We start from the raw sequence: 20,906 nt of genomic DNA, 5'->3' as shown, positions 1-20,906 counted from the left end.
CTTCAAGACCACTAAATTTATAACGTAAGACTTCGCTTCAATAGAGTTAACTATCTAACCGGCAAACTATCCCTCATACAATTTTATAATATGCCAATGTCGAAAAGGTGGCTAAAAGAATTTACAAATATTTCCTCGAAAGTATTGATAAAAAATAAATTTAAAATAATTAAAAAAAATTTGTTACAAACATTCTATAAATTTTTTTTTCAATTATTTTGAATATTTTAATTAGAAATATCTCTGAAAAACGTTTTGACAATTTTTTTTACGAATCTTGACATACCTCAAAAATATTCCCCTTCGGAAATATTTGTGAAATATTTAAAAACTAATAGGATATAAAAGTTAAATATGGGAATCCCATATTTATGCATTAAGAGCACAGTTTAACTATAATTTTTCAACTGGTTCCGTAGCGTAGCGGTATTATCGTTGGTATTTCGCGCGTCTAGTGTGTAAGGTGTTAGGTTTGAATTCTTCGTAGGGTAGTGGCGGGAATCCAACTCTTAGAGGGGTTAGCGAGCATTTAGGTATGACGTTATTGCATAAAATAATGATATTAATCAAAAAAATTTTTTACACAAAATTATGAAACGGTCTTGCAGGGAGCTTATTGGAGTTTTTAAAGCCTTCCTTCAAGTTATTAAGCGATCATTGTGGCTAAGATATCGATGCTTCAAGCCAAAAAGAGCCTGTTTCGTTTCAAGGCTGTTATCTCAATGACTAGCTTGCAAGGCTAAAAAAAAGCTAAAACGCTGAATAAATTTTGTAACTGACCAATAAATTGGTTTGGCTAAAAAACATTTATCTCGGCCTGTTGACCCTTTAAAAGAAAAAGGAACTTTTCGAACATTTTAGTCTGGCGATATTTCTTATGATTGCGTAATAGCCGTAGCTCTAAAGAATTTTTATCAAAAGATCTTGGAACCGGAAATTTCAACCTTTTAAGAGCTTCTTTTCTAATCGTGATACAAACATTTTTTATGAAGATTCAACTTTATAGAAATCACTTAAAATTTTCAGAATTATTCTGTTCCTTCAATTATTAGAATGATTGTGTATACTGTAACGGATTTTTCACTACCAGAGATCTAGCAGAGTGAGGCCCCAGTACAATTACAAATGGCAACCTTGTTCAATACTTATTAAGTTGGGCGCCAGGTGATCATCAAATCATCAATAATCTAATTTTAAAAAACGGCTCAGAGTGGTAAATTGGGCAAAGATCAGGCACTTAAGATGGCGATTGAATGATTGTTCGAAATTTTGAAAAATGAATTATTGTACATTGAAAACAAAAATAATACGTTGGTCAGTATCACAAATAAAATAATCAGGTTACAAAGAAAAACACAGTTTGCCGTCCTTGGCTTACGAATCGATATAAACAAAATAAACAGACAACAATAATCAGTCGATCATACGGTATATATTGAAACGAAGTTGAGGTCCACCCCCTCTAGTAGGGGTGAATCAACCGTCCGTTACCTATTTTAATTAAAATGGGCCCGCGTCCTTTTTAGCCAGTAGGCTACTTATTTGGTAATTGATCCTGGTATATAAGTAATATATGGAAAGAAAATAGACTACAGGTATTTGCATAGCAAGCCAAAAGAGTAATAAACACAAGAGGTTGTAAAAGGTATAATAATAGTATTATTATACTTACCTGTGAGTTGTTGATTCACTGGTGTTGATAAATATGATAGATAATTAATTAAGACCATTGTGAGCTCAGTATCACAATTGTCTGGTACAGCTACAAGCAGGTATTGTAGGTGGACATCACGGCAGGTACGCGCTTCTGCAAGCAGGTATTGCAGGATAAGTCGCGGCAGGTACGCAAATAGCTTCCTAGGACCTCAAAACGTCGACATCTGATGAAAACTCGACCATTGAAAATCGGGGTGAAAACAATAACTTCCCAATTTTTCGAAAATCGTCGATTTTCTTTGCGGGAAGTTAAAAAAAAGTCGGTTTTTTTGCGCCACCCTAATATATATATACATATACACTAATGTAAAAAATTAAAGGAGCAGAAAAATTTTATAAATTTTTTAGTAAGTTTTGTAAAGCTGTAACTCGGTGAAAAATAATCGTATCGAGATTTTAAAAAAAGCATTTTATAGTTTAAAATCTCTTGTTTTGGTGCATTTCGATGATAAGGACGGGCAGGTTATTAATTAATAAGATATATGTATTCGTGGTTATGACGTTAAGTATATTACAGGTATATTACAATGTATATAGATACAAGATACATGTCCGTTTAGGATGGTGTACTGGTAAGAACTAACCACTATACATAGATTGGCAATGGTCATTAGTATAGCTAATACATTCTGGTAATTTCTGGAACATACTAGCATTATGAACCTTGCCCCTCAACACATTTTTTTCAAAGATATTTAAAAGCTTCGGTTATTACGCAAACATGAGAAATACCGCGAGACAAAAAATTTCTAAATTTTTATTTTTTTCCGAAGAACCCACAGACCGCGGAAAAATTCTTACAACTAAACGAATGCATAGCTCGTTTAACAAATTTATTCAGCTTCAATTTGATTTTTTTTATCCTCGTATGACGATTTGTCGCAGAGATATCAGCCTTCAAACAGAACATGATCCTTTTGGCTTCGATCATCAATATTTCAGGTACCGATGATCGCACAGAAAGTTGAAGGGCGGCAGTAAAAACTTAAATAAATTCCCTACAAGACCCTGTCATCATTTTTTGAAACAAAAAATTTTTTTATTTTTAACATCCATTAGAAGCAAGTACAAAAGAAAGTCATTTTTTTGTACTTGCTTCTAATGGATGTTAAAAATAAAAAAATTTTTTGTTTCAAAAAATGATGACAGGGTCTTGTAGGGAATTTATTTAAGTTTTTACTGCCGCCCTTCAACTTTCTGTGCGATCATCGGTACCTGAAATATCAATGATCGAAGCCAAAAGGGTCATTTTCTGTTTGAAGGCTGATATCTCTGCGACAAATTGTCTTACGAGGATAAAAAAAAAAAACAAATTGAAGCTGAATAAATTTGCTAAACGAGCTATGCATTCGTTTAGTTAAACGCATTCTTCCGCGATCAGTGGGCTCTTCGGAAAAAAAAAAATTTAGAAATTTTTTGTCTCGCGGTGTTTCTCATGTTTGTGCAATAACCGGAGCTTTTAAAAAATTTTGAAAAAAATGCACCAAAACTAGAGATTTTAAGCTACAAAATGCTTTTTCTAAAATCTCGATACGATCATTTTCCACTAAGTTACAGCCTTCCAAAAATCACTGAAAAATTTTTAGAATTTTTCTGCTCCTTTAATTTTTTGCATTGGTGTATATTTAGGATATAACACAGTTTTGAAGACACAATTGCATCTACAATTCTTATCCGATCTAAATGAAATTTTCTTCACTTATTCTATAGGTAATTATCACGGCTAAGTTCGAAGATGGGCTAAATCGGTTAATTAGTGTAGAAGCTATGGCTTTTTGAGATTTCCACGATTTTTTGAAAAAATCAGTCTTTATCCACTTACAAGTCCATATAACATTAAAGCTAAAACTGATAGAAAATTTCCGTAAAATGTATCTAGAAGCTTGTCTAATTAGCTTTAATTTATGACCATAAGCTTCATGTTTTGACCATTTCGTCCAATAATTTGATAGCCTTGAAAATTTTAATGGAATAAAAAAATGTTGAAAATATGGTTTTCATTTCACATAGCTTATGCATCTCCCATTATAATCTAATTTCATCAGTTGTATGTTATTGTGCACAAAATAACCTGTAAATTTCCAAGCTACTTATATTTTAAAAGTATATTTTTTATTATTTATGATGTTTCAATCGTACCTGTACGTCCTATAATAATAACTGGTCCTGCCATCGTAATAGCGATTACAGTTATGATCTCAAACTAATTACATTTTCTAAACTTTTTTTACGGGAAGGTTAGTTTGGTAGGTTACCTATAAAAGGTTTTGTCAAATCAACTATCTGAAGTTCTCCATTGAAAATAGTCGTTGTCTTTTTTTACCCTCACTTTGAGAAAACGAGCCTAATTCCATATCATGACTCTCTACGCTAACATGTATTACAAGATATGTATGCATAAAACTTTTTATATAGATTAATTGGAAAATCTACCTTCCATTTCGGCTGCCGAATGGCCTTTTTTTACTAATGAAAAGCTTTTTACGGCGTCTGAGAGAAATTAATTTTTAACGACCACCCTAATATATTAAAGGGTGTCCGTTATTTCCTAAATCGATTTTCATTTACCGATCACCCCCTGAATCTTTAGTTTATGACCTAACAAATAATATCTAATCCAAACAGGCTCTTAATTTTCACATAAAACCGTGCCGAATTCATTTTATATTTCCTATTTAAATAACATGGGATTTTTAGACTGTTGACTTAAAATTTTTAACTCTCCGCTAAGAAAATTGTTAATTTTCAAAAATTCGGGAAGTTATTGGTTTCGACCCGATTTTCGAAAATCGAGTTTTCATCAGATGTCGACGTTTTGAGGTCCGAGGAAGCTATTCTGACACTTTTCAGAACGATGTCCGAGTGTCTGTATGTACGTGTGTGTGTGTGTGTGTGTGTGTGTGTGTGTGTGTGTGTGTGTGTGTGTGTGTGTGTGTGTGTGTGTGTGTGTGTGTGTGTGTGTGTGTGTGTGTGTGTTGTGTGTGTGTGTGTGTAAACTCTTTATGTCTTTTTAATGAATTGATTGAGATGGTTGAGGTAGTAATCGAAAGAGTTCGTTGGCTGTCAACTTTTCTTAAAATTTCAAATCGATCGATTAAATGAACTCTAAGATACAGAAGAAATACAAAAAAAAAATTTTTTTTTTTAGTTTTTTTTTAAATATTTCAGAAATGGTTCGATCGATTGATTCCAAAATCTAATCAGCTCTAGAATTCAATAAAACGCGTTAATTGCCGCCTCAACCATCTTAATCGGTTCATTAGTTCGAGAGATATCAATCGAGAAAGAAATGGTGAAAAACGGTTTTCTTACAAAACAACGGCATACGAAAGTTTTTTCGAATTCGAAAATGTATTTACAACAATATTTTCGAGCTCAAGGAGCTCGAAAACAGAGGGAAGTTTTGGGGCTGGCCCGCAGGGTCAACCGATAGACCGATTTTTTTTCTCAGAAACAAATGAGAGTAAAAATTTGATCGATGCATATTCTGATAGGAAATCGAACGCTCTACAATAAAGTTCCCATCAATTTTCAATAAAATTATATTGATGTTTTGATAAAAAAAAATCTATTCTGGCCAAAAATAGTTGAAAAAAGGGCGATTCAGTTGTCAGCCAAATATCGGCCAATTTTCAGCTCCTTTAAGAAGAATAAAAATTTTTCGGCCTGTTTACGACCGATTGTCGGTCTATTTAATAACACTCAAAAATTTTCGGCGTGTTTTCAGTCAACTTTCGGCCTCTTTCAATAAAATTTCGGCGTGATTCCGGCCAAATTAAGCTATTTCAGCCTTTTTTCGGCCAAATATTTGTACCTGGATACTTTATATTTGTTATTCAAATTCCATATCTATCATTAATATATTACATAACATAGTTGAAAAATCATAAAAATAAGAACTAGCGGGTTCTGTAACTTTCACCTATACATCTTTGTTGCAAATTTGATACACTAAAAAATTTGTACGAAATTTTTTGTTCTATCATCAATAGTTCAATTGATAAAAGCGAAAAATTAGAGAAAGAAAATTATGTGAGACTATAACTTTGTTCTTGATAATAATATGAGAAATTCAACAAAGACTTTTTGATAGGGCATCAAACAAACTAAAAAATTGCCATTTAACTTTTTGTTCTATCTCCGATAGCTAAGCTGCAAAATGTAGAAAACGCGAAAGTTTAGAAAATTTAAATTTTAAAGATCCGTAGAAACTCAAATATCGACAATTGACATTCGACTCAATGAAATTTTTTGTCAAAAACTTAATGCTTAAAAAGACCTATGCATTCATTTTATCAAAAAAAAACTTTCGTTCCAGCTTGCAGGAGAAAATACTGTTAAAAAACTTTTTTCTCACGTTATTTAAATGGGAAATCTGAAAGTTCTATGGAGGACCGCTTAAAATTGAAATTAAGAGCTATCCTTTAGACAGAATATGACAGAGTGATGAGCTTGCCAAGTCTGGTCGCACCTAAGTATTACAGTCGAATATTAGGGCGCCACTGGAAGATGGACTCGGCCTTCCAGAACCGGATGTTAATGTAATTTTATTATATGCTCAGGGTCGTTGTAAAATTATATTTTGTGAGAGAGGAGAGGAATAGTGAACAGGCTGAAATAAATTTTATTTCAAACTTTACTTTTAATTTTAATAATTTTAAGCACCTTGCTTATGATTTATTTAACCCTTTTATAACAACTAATTACCTTATGACAAACTATTTTCTTGTCCCCTGAACGGTTTTCCTTATGACAAACTAATTATCTCGTCCTCTGGACGGTTTTCCTTATGACAAACTAATAGCGTCCTCTGGACGTTTTTCCTACACACACACCCACGTTAAAATACCGTCCCCTGGACGTTAAACCTCATTAAATTGTCCCCTGGACATTAACCTTAATGTTTATTATTAAATTACTGTCCCCTGGACGTTGAACCTTATTAACTAAACATCCCCTGGATGTACCTTAAAATCTGTCCACCGGACCTAAATTACAGACACAGTTTACTTCACACTAAATTAATCCTATTAACTAATTGACTCTAATTTATCATTACTTATTAACTTTTCATTTAATTTTCCTTACTCAAAATTTTTCGGATCAACTTTTTCTTTACTCAAGATTTTCCTTTACCCAACTTTTATGATTGGACTTTACTAATACTCAATATAACTTTCTACACTAGTTTGACACATCATAATTCACTGAATTTTCCAATTATTAATTAATTAATTTTTAGTTTAAATATGATCATTAATTAATTAATTTTTCCACTCGTAATAATTTTTACTAATAAATTCGCCAACATTATTTTTCATTAATACTTTCAAATTATAATTTTCTCACTATTAATTTCCCCTAATTAATTTGCCACTATTTTATACATTAATTACTTTTAATTTATAATTTTCTTTCTACTAACAATTTTCCAAATCAAATTTATTTCACACACAAAATAATCCGTTCTTAATTTTACTCAACTTTTAACTTATCAAAACTCTGGCGTCCTTTTATTGACATTCAATATTATTTAGATATTTTAATTAATCCACTTAAAATTAATTTATAATTAATTAACGACTAGATTTTATTTACGTTGACTAGAATTTTGGCCAGTGAGTTGGCGTTACGCGGTTCTGGATTTCACCGACGTTAATTAATCCAAGTTTTATTCTTTAGGAATTAAAACGGCTATGAAAATAAATGCCAGCCTGAATTAATTTTTCACACGATCACGAATCAATTTATAACGGCCAGACAGCCTGGAATAATTTAATAATTTATTAATTAATTTGCGAAGTTTATTTCCCGGATTATTTTGGCGATAATTTTAGTTTTATTCCGGCTAGGGAGCCTTTAATAATTATTACAGAGTTTAGACCAATTATTAACGACAAAAGACGCGACGGAACTTTCGAGAATATTCAGTTGAACGGCTAGGGAGCCTGAGCCACTTATTTCTTCACGCGAGATTACGGAAGGATATTAAGTAAATAATTATAGTCAATCGGCAGATTAATAATTTAATCAAGTGCCTTGATTAATTATAATTTTACCTTGATGATTTGCAGCAACTCTTGAATTTCTGGCAGGTGTTCGGCTTTCCAAAATTAGTAGTCGTTGTTGCGAATCTATCCCAATATAAAATATCTTCCTCCCGTCACTCTGGGTTATTCTCCAAAATTTCTTTTGGTTGTCGCTCGTAGTAATTATATCTGTCAAGGAGCAGTACGTATTAGAATTTATAATTTATTAATTAATTACCAAATGACTTTAGAGAGCCTAAATAAAACTTTAATAATTAATATAATCGCCTCGTTCCACGTGAAGCGTGTACAGACGTAATTATTTACCTATTAATTGTTTTTCGTCCGATTCTTCTGGTCGTCTGATCAACTCTGTTAATTCTACGTTCCGTTGGTATTTTTATAGTCTCATTCCACCATTTCGGTTCACTTCCGGAAAACTTAGTCTAGGGGAGTGGCGAATACTCGGGTCTAAGTGATCATGCGACGCCCGGTAACAAGTCATATCACTAACTCATAACTTACGAGGCCGTTGGCCGGTTAACGGCGGGAAACGAGATCCAAATTCAATTCGCTAATTTATTGTAATATCAAATGTACTCTGTTACACTCCCCCCTGCCAGACTGTCACCCGGGTACCGGATGATCACGAAGGCCTGAATACCCTAAGGATAGGAAACGGCCTGTTACTTAAGACTAATTAAGATCGTAGCATTATGAAAAGTAAAAATTTTATAATAATTTTCAAATGACAAAAGAGAAAGAATGAAAACAAAGTTAAAATAGAATATCAAATGTACCCTGTTACAAGAATTTTTATTTGCATATATCCAATGATATTTTGGGGTGAGAGTAAAAGAAAAAAATATCGATTTTTTGGCACACCGTAATATATATATATATATATATTAGGGTGAAGCAGAAAAAACATTTTTTTTTTTTCGATTTCGCATGAAAATTTGTTGGTTTACGATGTTTTGAGAAGCCTCTCCAAAAATCAGCTCGATAAAAAATTTTCAAGAGGTCGCTCATGAATTTTGAAAATATCAAAAATAATCGAAATTCGGATTTTTATTTCTAAATTTTTTTCTTTCTTGTGGCAGCAATAGTTTATATTTGTGAAATCATGACTACGCTGAGAATTGAAGCCTAAAATTTAAATATTTAAACCTCGCTCAAGAATTTTGAATGCTTCCGAGTGCTGTCTTTTGGACGTTTTCGAGCGACCCTTAAATATTAATAATAAAGCATCTCGATTTTTTCACCATCAATTTGCATGACAATGAATAAAATTGTAACCCGAGAAATAGAAATATCAAGTTTTTTTACATACTTTTTTATTTTTTAATTCAATTTGTAGGTTTTTTCGCTTACTCAAAACTTACCAAATTTTTTCGTTGAAGACTGTTGTTATGTCCGCCACTTAATTTTTAATTATTTATCCGGGATTTCTCCCTTTGGTAGCGATAGTAATTTTGGACAAGCGGGTTGGAGGGTGCGGACAACAATAAAGAATACGAGGAAGAAATTATCTTCCTATAATTTATTATTTATAGTGGATATTTTCAAGAATTAAGAACCCAAACGTCTTCGAAGAGACTGGTGCTCTTGTTTAAGCCAAAAATATTTTAAGTATGATAGAATAATCGTTCTTTCACCAACCTTTCGATGTCAATTCTTCTAGTGTGGCAGCTATTATCCCTCCAGAACTAAACAGCTCACTCAGCCTTCCTGAAGGTTGGTAGAATGGGTGCGGCTGGGTTGGTAGGATGATATCTTATGTACTACTTTCGAATGAAACCGCAAAGTTGGAGTGATAAACTTGATCTTTTATTAAGTTTTTCAAATTACAACGTTTTAACTGAACGTCACTCGTTCACTCTAGTTTTTCACAACTTTTATATAATTTGTATTATAAGATTATTTATCTTATCGGATATTTTAAACAGATTTTTATTTATAAATGCGTCCTTTTTCACACCAAAAAGGGGTTTTTATGTGCAGAAACTCGGCACAAAGTGAGATCACAAATTCACGTGATTTGTGTCACAATTCACTCGAACCGGATAGATCTTCGAGATCTTTCAATTGCAATTAAGAACTATACTCTACACGGTAGTTGGCAATCAGCCGAGTATCTAACTCAATTGGCAATTTAATTTATTAATAATGACCGTAAATGAATAAATTAATATCCTACAAGAACTTAATCAGCCGGATACCTAGATCGATTTACGGTTTAATTGATTTGAATCTTTGTAAATGAATAAATTAATATCTTACACGAAATTAATCAGCCGGATACCTAGATCGATTCACAATTTATTTAAAGTGAATTTTGGAAAACCGTAACTGATAAAATAATATCCTATACGAAACTAATCAGCCGGATACCTTAATTAGCGACGATTACTTATTGTCACGTCGGAAGATTTCTGCAATAAGATTACGGGCTATCGACGCCATTTACGCTTCCACGAGGGCTGTAGTTGAAGGTACTGCTTAGTACATACAGGCTTTTTCAAAGAGCATACAATTCTCTTCCAAGAAAACTTTGAACCGATAAAATACGTGAATAGGGGGTTGAGTTTTATTCGATAAAAAGAAAAGAATCAAAATTTACATGCTTTTAGCATGGAAAACTTCAACGACGTTGTTCCAGTTCTTAAAATTGTTATTAAGAGCTCAAAATTTCACTGAATTTTTATTTTTACATGTAGAACAAGATTTTTGATGGGGAAAGAAAAAAAAAACTTCGTTTCAAACGGAGCACCCTAATATATATATATATATATATATATATATATATATATATATATATATATATATATATATATATATATATATATATATATATATATATATATATATATATATATATATATATATATATATATATATATATATATATATATATATATATATGTATATATATATATATATATATATATTAGGGTGGTCCTTATTTTGGACATTTTTGAATTTTAATGCTCCCAGAGGCTTATGTGGTTCGAAATAAATAAAAAAAAATATCCTCAAAGTTTCAGGTCTCTATCTCAATTTTAACCCGTGCCGCACAGCAATGTAAGTTTCCCATTTAAATAACACGGGGTTTCTGGCATTGAACAATTAATTTTTTATTCCGGCTAAAGTAATTGTTTGAAAAATTTGAAACTCTGTAGACTTTATCCTTATATCAGCAGCTACTCCTCAGAATTTTTACAGATTTTCAGCTACTATAATCTTGGGGATACAGCATGATGAAAAAAAAGAAGAAAATTATTTTTCTTATTTTTAGCTAAAATTTTTTTCAAATAGCATATCAAATCAGTCTGCATCCTTATCAGATGTTCTTACTTTTTTTCATTCTCGCACCTAAGTGGGTGAACGGTATATCTTTGTTGCACTAATACAGTCATCAGGAACTTTGCATTGGTGTGCAGTAAAGTGTTTCTTAAAAGGATTTTTTGAATTTATTACGATCACCTCACAAACGGTTTTAATTACGACAGAAAAAAATTCCCTTAAAGTTTGAGCTCTTAATTCCAACGGGACAACGTGCCACAAATTTTGTTTTCGTGATTTTTTAAGTCTATTATATTTATTTATCAAAGAGATCTATTTTATTAATAATTTATTATAGTTAGAAAATTGTAAATTAATAATTATTTCGACATTATGATACACAAAACTTTTAACATTTTGTTTATTATTTAATGCTTAAAACAAATAATAAACTTAAAGGTGACGAACTTATTTAAGCAAATATTGAAAGAAATTTATTGATTATATTCACTAAATGTTAAACTAAGACATACGGCATAGATATACCGATCTCTGATATTAATTGAATGCATTATGTATTTTTGAAAAAGACACAAAGTCAAATAACATAAACAAAAATATTTCTTGAAAAAATCACAAAAATAATTTTGCGGTAACTCTTCCTGTTAGAATTAAGAGTTTAAACTTTAAGGGAATTTTTTCTGTTGTAATTGAAACTATTTTGAGAGGTGATCGTAATAAATTAGAAAAATCCTTTTAAGATACACTCTACTGCACATTAACGCACTATTGTCTTACTTAGCGAAGTGCGCTTTAATTTTTTGAAAATAATCGTTTGTTTATAAGAAAAACTCGTCCAAAGCTCCTGATTACTGCATTAGTGCAACAAAGATATGCTGTTCACCCAATTGGGTGCAAGAATGAAAAAAAGTAAGAACTTCTGATAAGCATGCAGAGTGATTTGATATGTTATTTAAAAAAAATTTTAGATCGAAATAAAAAATATTTTTTTTCTTTTTTTTGATCATGCTGTACCCCCAAAATTATAGTAGCTGAAAATCTGTAAAAATTCTGAGGAGCAGCTGCTGATATAAGGATGAAGACTACAGAGTTTTAAATTTTTCGAACAAGTACTTTAGCCGGAATAAAAAATTAATTGTTCAATGCCAAAAACCCCGTGTTATTTAAATGGGAAACTTACATTGCTGTGCGGCACGGGTTAAAATTGAGATAGAGACCTGAAACTTTGAGGATATTTTTTTTTTTTATTTCGAACCACATAAGCCTCTGGGAGCATAAAAATTCAAAAATGTCCAAAATAAGGACCACTCTAATATATATATATATATATATATATATATATATATATATATATATATATAAATATATATGTATTTTGGTCATTTTGGCGACTTATTTTTATATCTCTTGCACATTTCGATGACTGGTACATTTTCGTGACTTCATCGAAATGTCATTGTGTTTATATGACATTTCGGTGGCTTTTGGTCATACTTTCAATGGTTGTTTGGAGTCAAGTCATGGAAATGTACAAGCGACTTACATATATATATATATTAGGGTGATTCATTTCGGAGCCAGATTTTTTTTTTTCAAGTGCATGCTGAAAAAACTATAGTTCAACACAAAAAAACAATTTTCGTGCAAGAAGCAAAATTCTATGTCGATTACAGACCTAGCTCATTGAAAAATTCGATTTTGCCTTATAAATAACATGGGAAAAAAATTTTTTTTATCTTTAAGTATTTTCAACCTCGTTAACAAATCAATAGATCAAATAGACTAATACATATCTTTGTAGGAAATTAAACGCTCTACAAAAAAGGTCTCTGATCATTTTTCGATAAATCCATCTGTTTCCAAGTTATTAGAGCTCGAAGTAAAGTTGGAGACCTTTTTACTTTTCCGGTGAAACTATCAGACTTATCACAAAATGTTACAATATCTTTTTGGTTGCAAATTTTATTCTCGACAAATTATTATCGGTAAAGTTATTTCAAATTCCGCATTATTTTCTAGTTATTTTCATTTTAATTTCAAACTCTGAAAAAAGTGGTTCTGATCGATTTCAAGAGCTCGACATTGAAATGAAAATAACTAGAAAACAATGCGAAATTTAAAAAAACTTTATAAATAATAATTTGTAAAAAATAACATTGGCAACAAAAAAGATCCTATAACATTTTGTGATAAGTCTGATAGTTTCTCCGGAAAAGTAAAAAGGTCTCCAACTTTACTTCGAGCTCTAATAACTTGGAAACAGATGGATTTATCGAAAAATGATCAGGGACCTTTTTTGTAGAGCGTTTAATTTCCTAGAAAGATATGTATTAGTCTATTTGATCTATTGATTTGTTAACGAGGTTGAAAATACTTAAAGCTAAAAAAAAAATTTTCCCGTGTTATTTAAATGGAAAAATCGAATTTTTCAATGAGCTAGGTCTGTAATCGACAGAGAATTTTTTTTCATGCGCGAAAAATTTTTTTTTGTGTTAAACTATGGTTTTTTCCACATCCACCGGAAAAAAAAAATCTGGCGCCGAAATGAAGCACCCTAATATATATATATATATATATATATATATATATATATATATATATATATATATATATATATAGTGCAGGTACTCTTAAAATATTGTAAATAATGAAAGGAATAATTTCATAACATGAAATAGTTGCGAAATTTGACAATTATTTTGTTTACTATAGAATAAAACTAATGGGATTGGATTATAATGTGAAGCGCATAAGTTATCAGGAGTGAAAAAAAATTTTCTACTTTTCTTGATTCCATTCAAATTTTAAAGGATATAAAATTAATGAAAGAAACAATCAAAACTTTAAGTTTAAGGACAAAAATTAAACTTTCTTCAACAAGCTTTAAGATTGCTTTTACAGAAATTGTCAATGAGTTTTAGTCTTAAAGTTATATAAACTTTAACATTGAAAAAAAAACTGATCTTTTCAAAAAATCGTGAAAATTTCTAACATTTATAACTTCCAAACCAATCGAGATTACAATAATTTATGAAGCAATCATCAAACACTAAATCCAAAGGGCCGGTATGGGTTTCGTAACCTATAAGGAATTGTAATATGCCTTATCCAAGAAAAAACTAAGTAAATTGTTATTTTTTATCACTGAATCGTTCGAGCTAAGTAACCGATTTTGATGTTTGAGACCACACTTGACATTAAAATAGAAGTAACTAGAAAACAATGCAGAAAAAATGTATCAGAAATAATTTGTAGGAAATAAAATTGTCTACAAAAAAAATTCCATGACATTTTATGATAAGTCCGATAGTTTCACAGAAAAAGTAAAAAAATCTCGAAATTTACTCTAACTTGACTTCGAGCTCCAATAACTTTTGAACAGATGGATTTATCAAAAAATGATAAAAGACTTTTTTGTAGAGCGTTCAATTTTCTACGAAAATGTGTGCTTGGCTTACTTGTACAATGAGCCATTGCCGAGGTAAAAAATTCCAAACTAAAAAATATTTGTTTCTCATGTTATTTAAACGGGAAATCGAATTTTTCAATGCACTAAGCTCTTCATTGACTTATAATTTTTTTTCAAGCGGTAATATTTTTTTGTTCTATGAATTGTTAGTTTTTCATGTCGGACAGAAAAAAAAAAATCGCCTGAATATGAAATACCCTATTACCCGTATAACAATCTTTTTCAATTCTTAAACAAGTCTGCACTCAAGATCGACAGGTGCTAGTGTCTTTTTCTACGTATGTGTCTTGCTGCAGATATTTGTAACCAGATTTTAATTGCAAGCTTAGTGCAAGCCTTACACAAGGAATTCGTGCCAGTATAACTCAATCAACAAATTCCAAATTTTAACATAAAATTTAACTCTTTTGGGCTTGAAAAATTAGTTTGAATGATATCGGCAATGGAAAATTTTAAAAATAACAATTCACTTATTAAAATAAAAAAGTATCCGAAGGTATTAAGGCTGGGCCGCACCTAACGAAATCTCGAATTTAAGAATTCTAATTATTAATTAAATAATTATCATAATAGCAATTTTCTTAGTTTCCGACTAAAAGCAAAAGACGAACTTCCTCGGAAGATTTTCATCATCCGAGTACCATAAATATTCCGAAAGTAATTAGAATTCTTAAATTCGAGATTTCGTTAGGTGCGGCCCAGCCTTAACAAGCTCGGAGAGCTCAAACCTATATTGGCAATAATGTTTTCGAGCTGAAGGAACTCGAAAACAGCGGGAGGTTTCGGGGCTGGCCCGTAGGGTCAACCGGTTTTCAGATTTTTTGTGTTTTTTTTATATAGTAACTAGAAAAAAATTAGTATTTAAAAGTTATGACCTGCTGCATTAAATTGTCATGAGAAGACAGATTATATAATAATTTAATGTTACAAACAAAAATAAAAATAAAAAAAAAGTCTCCAAGGATTCTATTTTATTTAAATTTTGAGTTCTATGATTCATTTTTGATAGATTGTATGAAAATAATCCTAACAGCTGATTTTGTAGACAATTGTATTTCTTATAAGAGCTAAGAGCTACGATCACACAATGTAAAAAAAATATCCATCTGTAAATTTACGAACGAAAGAAAAATACTTTTTTTTTTTTCTTTAAAATTTGATTTTCCTCTTCAGTTCCATACTCTGTGTTTTTTATTTTATAAACTTGGGCATATGACATTAAAGATTTTTAATCAAAAATTCCGATTAAAGCCACTGAGTTCCGATTTAATCCGAAAGATTTGCAACTGGAATTCATTGGTTTTAATCAGGATTCATCGGTTTTATTTTCGGAATTTAAGTTCAGTTTTTCAAACCGGGTTTATTTTTATCCGGGTCAATGTTGCTAGTATACATTAATTAATAATATATAGATATGCCAGCAATAATAATTTTAACCCGGATTGAAAATAAATCCGGTTTGAGAAACTGGCCCTTAATCAGAGTCGGATATTGCATTCAATTTTCCTTAAAATCTCTGAATCAAAAGCTAAAAAAAAAAAATTCATGTAATTATTTACGAAATACAAAACAAATAAACTGTTTCAAGTGTCTTTTATTTATTCGGTATTCTATCAATTCCATGTATTATTTATTTACACGAAAACTTGCGTGTAACCAACTTATCTCATGTAACCTGTTTTGACAGTTGACAGGGTCTTTAACAGTTGGTAAAAACTTAAAACCACCCTGATAGCTACTTTAGCTTGAAATTGACAGTAATTTGACATTGAAATTGCCTGAAATTTTCTGCCCGAATTTCCCATACAAAGTTGCCGTTAATGGAGAAAATGCCGTAGGTTGGCCGATGTGTAGCTGCCATCGCTCGGCCAAGCATTGGCAATTCGTAATGGCCCAAACCTGGTTAATTACCACCAGCCATTTAATTTTTCATCATGACAGCGTAGTCGAATCGAAATGAATTTTTATTAAAATTTTTGAATGTAGATGTAATGGCATTGCTGGTTTCATATCAGAATATGACTTCCCGTAATCCCTTTCACGGAAACACCAGACACACGACGCTGCCGATGGCTGGCCAATGAATGGCTACTTATGACTGGCCGATTATCGGTTCGCAACTTTGGGCTACTGTTGGTGAATCAGTGGTCCATGATTGATTCTTGTTAAATGAAAAAATCTACCAATCAATTATTAATTATTCAAATAACTTGTTATTGTAGTTTCCTTTAATTAATAATTATTCATTTTTGAACTAAACTAAGTTTCAATTAATAAATATTTTAATTTTTCGAATACAGTTATTTACAACTAACAATGAATATATTTTTTAGTTCGTTATCATTTGCAATCAACACTCGCAGTTTTATCATTTTACTTATAAAAATTAATTTAATTCAAAAATAAGTATAGTAAATTGTTAAAGTAAATGCCATTTTTAATAATAGTGGTAGAGTAAGATAATTCAACTGGATTCTCGATAAATAATCAATTAAATTTAATAAGCTTTATCTTTAAAAATTATGAAATTATAATCAAAATAGTACGAAATCATTATTTTTTTTTCTTAATGATTGAAAATATTAATTCAATTGCTCTATATATTTTATAAAACCGAGTGGTTGTAGCAGAATGAATAAGTAGATCATATAAAAGTATCAATTCAACATTGGTAGGTTCGTCCAGTAGTTATCATTCAGACCCAGCAATCAGAAGGACGACAGTTGGCGCCCGGGTCCAGCAGAATTTCCACCGAGTTTTTTTCACATCATTTACCTCCCGTAGATAATTTAAACGTTAATGATTATGAATTTTACAAGGTTAATAATAATAACAATTTTTTAAAATTAAATTTATTTGCTTGCTTGGCCGATTGCTGGCTGCCATTAATCGGCTAATAGTCGAGCGCCATTAATGGGCCGACGTTATCATTCCGGCTATAAGCCGTTTATCGGCCAATAAAAATTGCCATTGCTGAGCCATTAATCGACATTTTTGGCCTAGTAATGGCCTGATCTAGGGCCGATTTCCAAACTTTGTATGGGTTGCTGATAATTTAATAGCAAAAATTGAAAATAAAAATTTGCGGTTAATTTTTGCTCAATTTAAAGGTAATTTTTTACGAGGAAAAAAAATTGGTAATGTTTATTCTTACCATTTCAGAAAGTAAGCAAATTCATACATAAAAACGTCTACAATTTGACGGTAAAAAAATACTTTACAATTTTTCAAGTCAAATTAACAATAAATTGACGTAACAATTTGCCTGAAAATTTACGACAAATTTTTTCTAGTCAACTTTTGAAGTAAATTTGCATTCTAACTCGGGTAGTAAATTTACGTAAAATTATATAGCAATTGTCGTCAAAAACGGAAAAGTCTGAAGTTGACAGACATTTGACGAAATATTCAAGGAAACTTTTGGAAAGTAAACTTTTGCTAAAGCAAACTGCTATTAGGATTAATTCAATTTTATTAAAAATTACTTAAACAGATGGGATAATTTTCTAGAATATGGAAATATTTGACCGTTAACTAAAATTTTTGAATAATTTTAATAATAAAATTCTCTGCATCTAGATAGTAGAAAATAATACATTTCTGAAATTAAATAAACCGTAAGTCAAGTAAAACGTTGAATAAGAAATTATAGTTCAACCAAAAACCATTCCAACTCTCAAGGCCAATTTTGAAATCTGAAATTTCTCGAATTCGGGATTGAATAATTATCGACAATGTATCTATAGAGGTATACATATTCACTAAATATCGTGTATATATACACTAACAATAACAATTTCATCCCGAATGAAAAAAGTCTTGGATTGAAAAATTGGACCTTGGTACTAAAAGTATAATTTAATTATAATTATCAAGATTATCAATCCGAATTGAAAATAAACATTTGAAAAAAAATATTTAAATCAAAAATTTGGGTCTTAAAGATTCATAATACTTTACTATTATTCGAGTTCCTGGAAACAGATAATATACGAAAATTGTGCTTGAAAAAAAAAAAAATTTATTTATATATCATTTAAGTGTCAATTGGGGCCAGTTTTTCAAACTGGGTTTATTTTCATCTGGTTTTCAATATTGCTAGTATTGATTATATTCATTATTAAATATACATTAATAATATATAGATAGACCAGCAATAATTATTTAAACCCAGATAAAAATAAACCCGGTTTGAAAAACTGACCATCAAAGTTATTTAAACAAAAAATAATTTCCCCTAAAAGATTTACTGGCAGTTCAATTATTCGTTCAAAATCAGTATTGATAAAGGAAAAAAACCTACTAAAACTGATTTTAAGTCATTCCTTCTACATGTATATACGACTTACATACAATATTGATGATCGTGAAACTAGCCATGTTTTGATGAATAACCCATTTAATATATCTAACGTTGACAGCTAAATTAATATAATAAATGTGATAGCTCTTATTCATTACAAAAAAAAAAAAAAAAAAAAAACACTTTCAGAGAACAAAGAAATACCAAATCTAGGGAAAAGTTTTAGCCAATCAGAAAACTTGGCTCCGCCCATCTTCTATCTCTCTTTTTTAGCGAAACCAAATTCCCGGCCCTAATAATAACAATCTATTTATGTTTTATTTTTCAATTGAATTCTATTAATTAATTAATTAATTCTATCAATTAAAATCTATGACTGTTTTTAATAATGTGAAAATTTTTTATAATCAATAAATAATATAATGATATTATAATTTTTACATTTCAAACACACAAGTTATGATATTTAATAAGAATAAGAAACATATGATCACACTGCAGGTTTCCAATTGTCGTCTTTCTATTTGCGCATGTGCGAATTTCATGATAAATGCGACAGTAGGAGTATATGGAGAAAAAAGTATCACTATCTTTTCGTAACTCGAGTGAACGACATTTGCTAGGTAATTTGTATACATTTCCTATAGGCAATTAGTTTCCAGCACAGTAAAATCATGCTGAAAAGTCCAACAGCTGATTTTTCGACATCATTTTATAGTTTCGTCGAGTTATCGAGAGAAAGACCTATTTTACTCACGCCACACGACGCTCAAATATTGAACTTTAAAGGCAATAGTTATAAAAAAGTATTTTCGAGCTCGAAGACCGTGAACATGTCCTCGCAACAACGTTTTCGAGCTCCTTGAGCTCGAAAACAGCGGGAAGTTTTAGGGCTGACCCGCAGGGTCAATCGATAGAACGATTTTTCAAGTTTCTAATACTCAGTTGCATTTTATGATTATTTTTTTTTTAAATAATATTACTATTAATAATAATAACAATAAAAATATTAATTATTTATTATAAAAAAAATAATGAAACTAAAAACACGTTAGAAGCAACCCCACTTTATAATTATACAATCATAATTATTACCAAATTATACATATATGATAAAATAATTAAATTTGACTCAAATACAAAAAAAATTTTTTACGTAGAACTTTTTTTATTCTGAAGTTCGAGGAACTTCTGGAGGTAGGATGTGAAAGGGGCATAATACCTATTAGATTCTATAAATTACTACACCTATGCTATTAACCAAATTAAGTTTACCGTAGAAAGAAATAATCGACGAAAAATCGCAACTCCCGGGATTCGAACCTATCACCCAACGCTCGCCAGTCTTATGCGCTAACCGCAACGCTACGCAACCGATATGCAACCGAGAACTTTAGTAAGTTCATATAACCGAGTTGTAAGCCACGCCTCTACAATTAACAGTTCATTGGGTTAAATATTTAAGGGAGAGGAGATAAAAACTCACGATCACATGTGAAATTATTATGCACACACTGTCAATAAGCGGGAACGAATTTAGAGTGAATTTTCACCCCCATCACTCGGAGTATGAGATGTGCAAAAAAAAAAGTAAATGAAATTAAATTAATAACATAAAAGGTGAATAGGAAAATTCATGATTAAAAAAAAAACGAATTTCATTAAATAAAAATAAAATAACAGTAATAATTAACAATGAAATAAGCGATTGAGGTGTGCACTTTTGGATTTTCCAACTTTTTTTATTTCCAGTATTGAGTATAGTATCCACGAATATTATCACGATTATTCAATTGGGAAGAATCTTATACAATAATATTATTAATATTAGTAATAACGAGCAACCCGCAGTCACTACGTGACTGTCCAAATATCGCTACTAAATTTATACGTAGAATAAAAAGATTTCTTGCTGCAAAAAATTTTCATTTGCACCAAGAAATTTTACGGATTATTAATTAAATACAAATATTGTCTTGGGGAGAAAAAAGATTTTTTTAGTCAAGAAATAATTCCTTGCACCAAGTAATTTTTTCTAGTTTTCAATAAATTTTTGTTTCCATTTCATAATGCAAAAAATTTT

The 20,906-nt window shown here is 30.6% G+C and overlaps 1 protein-coding gene across 1 annotated transcript in view; it reads left to right on the top strand.

Annotated features, from left to right (window-relative positions):
- The window catches only part of LOC130666166 (lachesin-like), an 853,034-nt gene that overhangs the window by 114,720 nt on the left and 717,408 nt on the right, over nt 1–20,906 (top strand). The gene's annotated exons all lie outside the window — the stretch shown is intronic.

This window comes from Microplitis mediator, chromosome 3 (assembly GCF_029852145.1).
Source record: "Microplitis mediator isolate UGA2020A chromosome 3, iyMicMedi2.1, whole genome shotgun sequence".
Taxonomy (NCBI): Eukaryota; Metazoa; Arthropoda; class Insecta; order Hymenoptera; family Braconidae; genus Microplitis; species Microplitis mediator.
The sequence above is the reverse complement of the archived record's forward strand: the minus strand, read 5'-3'. Positions and strand labels throughout refer to the sequence as shown.